The sequence below is a fragment of the Dipodomys spectabilis genome, unplaced genomic scaffold (genome assembly GCF_019054845.1).
Source record: "Dipodomys spectabilis isolate Male_0828 unplaced genomic scaffold, ASM1905484v1 ptg000365l, whole genome shotgun sequence".
Classification (NCBI taxonomy): Eukaryota; Metazoa; Chordata; class Mammalia; order Rodentia; family Heteromyidae; genus Dipodomys; species Dipodomys spectabilis.
The window spans coordinates 3,825,381-3,831,078 of NW_024871042.1; positions in this window are offsets into that span (position 1 = coordinate 3,825,381).

Genomic DNA, 5,698 nt, shown 5'->3' on the forward strand with positions numbered 1-5,698 from the left:
TGTGTTAGGTCTGGGCTTGATTTACACAGCTGGCAATTTGGGACACTTAAGATCTGAACACCGCACTGTGTGCAAGAAGCAAGCTAGAAAATCACATGGAGGGGCTGGGAAGGTGGCTCAGTGGTAGAGCACTTGCCTTGCATGCCTGAGGCCCTGGGTTCGATTCCTCAGCACCACATAAGAAAAAAGAAAAAAAGCCGGAAGTGGCGCTGTGGCTCAAGTGGTAGAGCACTAGCCCTGAGCTGAAGAGCTGAGGGACAGTGCCCAGGCCCAGAGTTCAGGCCCCACGACCGGACCCAAAAAAAGAAAAAGAAAATCACATGGAATGCTACGTGATGGTATAGGTGCTGCAGTGTTACAAGGGCTTGCAGTGAAGTTTGCAGTCCCCCTTGAAAGGTGGGATTAGTGGCTGGAGTGATGGAGAACTACACAATATAGTTAACATAGTAAAATCTTTTCCAGGAATGGGATACATATGTTCATAATGCAATTCAACTTTTCTATATGTCTGACTTTTTTTATGATATTGGAGTTTAAATTCAGGGCTTTAACAGGCAGGCTTGAGCCATACCCCCATCCTTTTTTTTTTTTAGTTATCTAAATAAAATCTCATATTACAGATCCCCGACCCAACATTCTCATAGTTGAAATTACAGGCATGACCAGATTGTTGAGATGAGATCTAACTTTTTTGAACTTTTCTTTCATCTCAATCCTCTATAGTAGCTTAGATTACAGGTATGCTTCACCATATCAGCCTGGAGGGAAAATATTTTAAGAATGTAAGGGTGACTCCAGGAAATGGAAACAAGAAGTTTTTTTTTTCTTTATTGCTGTTTTTATTTTATTTTGTTTTGTTTGTTCATTTATCTCTCTTTGGGAAGGTAAGAGGGGACACAGAAATGGAAGGGCAAAGGGTGAAGAAATGCAGCAGTACTCACTAGACACTATATTAAAATGAATTATACAACTTGTGGGTGGGGATGAGAGAAAAAAACTGCGAGAGAACAAGGGAAAGGGTGACTGTAACCCCTCTGTACATCGCCTTTATAACAACAATAAAAAAAATTTAAAGAATATAAGGACGTTTTTCATTCTGGATATATATTCTATATATAGTATGATACTTATATATAATTATAAAATTATATTAAGGAAATATATATGTATACATAGATGGGTATGGATATATAAATATAAATATAAACATTCCCATATAACATCATAAAAGTGTTCACCAAAATGCTAATAATAGTGCCTTGTCCATGAAGGAATTTGTATTATTTTTCTTCACTTTCCACTTTTTGCTTTCTGAATTAGCTTTACAATAAACACACCTTTCACAAAGTGATTATTTTAAGAAACAGTATTACAGTGGCGTTTCTAAACACTCAGTGTGTGTGAATGTGAGGAGACTTGAAGTGTAAGGACACTGTCAACCATCTGTTTGCTGCTGGAGGCTGTTCTGCGCAGACCTGAGGACAGGAACTTATTTCCAGAATGGAGACACAAGCTGAATTCTGCCAGGCTTTGTTTTTTGAGCCCAGTGGGAAATTAAAATAGAGGCGCCTATTAAAACAGCAACAACAACAAAAACACTAAGAAGCTGGGCATTGGTGACTCACGCTTGTAATCCTAGCTACTCAGGAGGCTGAGATCTGCAGATCTCGGTTCAAAGCCAGCCCAGCAGGAACAGCTCATGAGACTCTTATCTCCAATAAACCACTCAGAAAACCGGAAGTAGCACTGTGGCTCTAGTGGTAGAGTGCTAGCCTTGAGCTGAAGGGATAGCACCCAGGCCCAGAGTTCAAGCCCCATGACCAACCCAAAAAGAAAACAAAAAAACACACACCAAGAAGTCAGGCACTGGTGGCTCACACTTGTAATTGTAGCTACTCAGGAGGCTGATATATGAGGATCTCAATTCAAAGCCAGTCTCGGACAGGAAAATCTGTGACTCATCTCTAATTAATCACCAGAAAGCCAGAAGTGGAGCAAAAACACTCAGGGACAGCATATAGGCCCTGAGTTCAAGTCCCAGGACTGGTGTGTATGCATGCATATGCGTGCCCGTACGCACACACACGTGTACACACACACACATATTAAGGTTTTCAAGATGCTGACAACAGAGGAGTTTGAAGTGAAATGTGGGCCTTTCTGAGCTCTGAGCATAGCACATTGTGGTATTCCTTCAGATCACAAGTCTGCTAGACCCGGCAAGATCACCTGCACAAATCACACATTATTTCCCACCAGAAAAAAAAAAAAGCTAGAAATGGAACCCAAAAAATCATTCAAGAAGGAATTGGTTGGGACTTTGGCAAAGCAGGACCTGAGTGAGAAATGGACCCACAAAGCCTCCTTCAACTGACGAGAGCCAACATCACCATTCATGTTGTAGATTTGAAACTCTGTCTCCTGCAATGTTCATGGCTCAGAAAGAGACTCCAAGGGTCCTCCATGCTGGGCAGCTTTAGGTAGCAAGAAGACCAAGACAAGAGGCTTCCAGCTCAGGCTGGAGGTAGATCTGCTGGTGGCATCTACCAACTGCATGGAGTCTTTTGGCCACCCAAGGGCATCTTCTCCCCGGATTTCCCAGCCCCCAGCCTGTATCTCCCCTCCTGTCTTCGTTGAGGGACATCAACCCAACATGTCACCCCCTGGCTACTCCATAGAAACCTGTCCCTGGGCCTCCTGCCACCCTCCCCACCCCCACACCTCCTGGCTCCTGAGCACCACAAAGGGTGCCTGTGTTCTGGCCCCCGGCAGACGCTGAGCTTGCAGACAGCCTACGCCTCCCGTAGGCCACAGGGCACAAAGGCTGGTCTGTGTAGCCCAGCCTGGTGGGCCCACCACCTCCCTTCCTCCACCAGGCACTGGGATCAAGTCATCAGAGTCTCCCAGCAGGCTGCCAGGCTGGTGGGGGCAGCCAAGGAGACAAGGAAATGCCCAGCTAAAGGCCCATCTTGCAGGACTCCAGTGTGTCAGCCAGCAGTAGCTACTCCCAGGCTCTATTGCAGTGTGTGCACAGCTCCCAGGCTCCCTAAAGCATCCTCAGCCTTTCAAGGTTCAGTCAGGCTACTGAAGGGCTCTGCCTTCCTCTCTCCTAATTAGAGTCCCCACACCAGCCTCTACATCTGCATTCTACCTTCACTGACTCTCCAGGGGCACATTCCAAGAACTGCAGTGGCTCCTACCATTTTCAGGGGGAAAAAAGCTAAGTAATCTAGCTTCTCACTCTGATCCTTCATCTTCAAACCCTTTCTCCTTCATCTCACCCTCTTGGCTGCCTACAGCTCCAGTCCCTTTGGGCTCTCTGGAGAGACTGGGACCCAGCTGAATAGAAGCCCCCTTATCCCAAGCTTCTGAAAGTTCTTCTTGGTCCTTCAAACCCACATTCTCCCATCTCCTCCATCCTGCCCAGTGTAAGGAATGTTCCTTCAACAAGCGTTGTGGTAGTGCCCACAGCCTTGTGGTACTTTACAACTGTGCATCAGCACCTCCAGGTCCTGGGTGCTGGCTCACTCAGTAATTCTGACTCCCCTGTTGGGCCATGAGCTTCTGCAGGTAGGTGCCTCTGTGTCCACAGGTACTCAGTAGATATGTCTCAGCCAAAAACTGTTTCTCCTTCATGGCCTGGAGCAGCTGTCTGTACCCTTCTCCAGCTCTGGGTCCTCCTCTAAACTCACCTGCGTCTTGGTGGATAATCCCTGAGAAGAGCAGCAACCATCTCCAGAGCTGCAGGCCACAGCTCCTCCAGGCAAAGGCCTTTGTGGCTGCTCAGCCTGGGCTCTAAAGAGCCTGGAAGTGATGGCAGAATGTGTATGTGTCTGTGTGTGTGCATGCACGTACACACATGTACACACATGTACCAATCCTGGACATACTGTCCATTAGCTTTTTTGCTCAAAGGCTAGCACTCTACCACTTGAGCCACAGCTCCACTTCCAGCTTTTTTTGATGGTTAATTGGAGATAAGAGTCGCATGGACTTTCCTGCCAAGGCTGGTTTCAAACTGTGATCCTCTGATCTCAGCCTCCTGAGTAAGCTAGGATTGTACCCATGAGTTATTGGTGCCAGGCTACTGATGAAGATTTAATGCAGCTGGAGCAAATCTCACCAATAAAGTCTGGCCTGGGTAGATGACTCTACAGCTCCCCTTCTCCTGGTGGGACCACTCCAAACAGCTTCACTCCTGCTCCTCAGATGATCCCAAGAGACCTGAGGAGTCCCAGAGCCCACAGTGGTCACTATCCTTGGCAGGACCTGCCACTGGCTTCCGTCTCTTCTCACTCCTCCCCCCGTATATTGGGAATCACCAAACCCAACAGGCCACCCTCACCCAGTTGCTGGTCTCACAGCTCCTTCTGTACAGAACAACATTCCACATCTTCTGCCAGACCCTGCTTCCTTCAGACATCCAACAAGTGTTTGTCATGTGTCTGTGAAACACCAGGACACAGTGACTTTGGGCAAGGTGAAACTTTCTATAGTATTCCAGGGCAGCAAAGTGTGGGAGAAAAGTCAAGAGTGGGGAGGTAGAATGTGTGAGAGACGGCACAAATTCCAGGGGACAAAACCATCAGACACTCATCTTGGATCAGGCCCCACGTCCTGGCTCTGAGCAGCTCCTGGTTTCTTCAGAAAGCCTCAGTCTATACCTGGCTCCCTGTAGTCCTGCAGGCAGGGATGACTTAGGAGCCAGCTACAGAGGGTGATGGTTTTTTCTGTTTTCTTCTTATCTCTCCCACCCTGCTAGTCTCTGGAAAGCTGAGGATGGGGCACTGCCTGGCCTGGGCTTCACCATCCTTCCTGTTGGATACAGCCAATAGAAGGAGATGGGGCGGAGGGAAGTGAAGACTCCCCTCTCCCCCATGTCTCTTGCTTCTGAGTGCAGTGGCCCCTGCAAGCAGTTCCTCTCCCCAGCAAGCCGAAATGCCCTCCCCAAGCCTTTCATGTTTTTCTTCTCCTGACTGACAGAGGTAGGGCCTGACTCGTTCTCAGCAAGTAACCTTGAGGACCCAGCCACACCATTTCCTTCCTCATTGCCTAGCTCCTCTCAGCCTCTGGGAAATGGGAATGCTTATAGCAGACTAAACATTTCAATGTTCTCAGTGTAGCCCATGGCCCAACCCCCTCCAGACTAGCTCAAGGAGAAGAGATCTGTGGAAGGGTTTTGACAAGAATTCAGGTTTTCAGGTGGTTGTTTGTTTTTGTCCCACGTGTCTGCTTTTTTCCCCTGACCTCTCTAAGCTGCACCTTTTCTTTGGCTAAACATAACTCTACTCAGCTCACAAGTTGATGTACATCAAATAAATATATCAGTTTCCCCTTTCCACAAAAACAGGCTCACATTTGCATAGTGCAACTACAATCAGCTTTTGTTCACTCATGTCTCAGCCTGTTTGCTGCTGCTGTAACAGAGAGCCTGAGACTGATCATTTATAACAGACATTTAATGGTGATTTGGAAGTCCAAGAGATTGGTGCTCTAACAAAGTCCTTTGTCTGCTGTATCCCACAGCATTAGGCAGAAGGGCAAGAGAGAAGCTGAACTCAATTTTATATAACAAGTCACTCTTTTTTTTTTTCTTTTTTTCTTTTTGGTTGGTTGTGGGGCCTGAACTCTGGGCCTGGGCGCTGTCCCTCAGCTCTTCAGCTCAAGACTAGTGCTCTACCACTTGAGCCACAGCGCC